The 331-nt window shown below is 37.2% G+C and overlaps 1 protein-coding gene across 1 annotated transcript in view; it reads left to right on the top strand.

Annotated features, from left to right (window-relative positions):
• Window positions 1–331, top strand: part of POLG (DNA polymerase gamma, catalytic subunit) — a 46,026-nt gene that overhangs the window by 26,729 nt on the left and 18,966 nt on the right. The gene's annotated exons all lie outside the window — the stretch shown is intronic.

The raw sequence follows: 331 nt of genomic DNA, 5'->3' as shown, positions 1-331 counted from the left end.
CTTTTCAATTAAAACATTTCACATGGAAGGGGGGGGGGGTACATGGGCTTATTTATTGAAAAATACTGTATTTGACCTCGTCTACTAAAAACCAAGGGAAACAAACACCTTTGCGATGTCCAATAACCTATAAGATTCTGTGAAAACACGATGTGTTGCTTCAGTAACAGAAAGTACCCAAGCTGCATTTGAAGTACCCACAGATGGACATCATAAGTCATTGGATATGGATAGTTCAGTCCTCACCCTTAGACAGTATACAGAGATCTCTGTTAATATATCAAATAATTTGTTAAAACGTGTAGGAAGATTGAAATTAGGGTTCAGAAGA

Source organism: Nanorana parkeri, unplaced genomic scaffold (genome assembly GCF_000935625.1).
Source record: "Nanorana parkeri isolate BGI_ZX_2015 unplaced genomic scaffold, ASM93562v1 scaffold42, whole genome shotgun sequence".
In the NCBI taxonomy this organism is placed as follows: domain Eukaryota; kingdom Metazoa; phylum Chordata; class Amphibia; order Anura; family Dicroglossidae; genus Nanorana; species Nanorana parkeri.
This window is presented reverse-complemented; position numbering and strand designations above follow the sequence as displayed.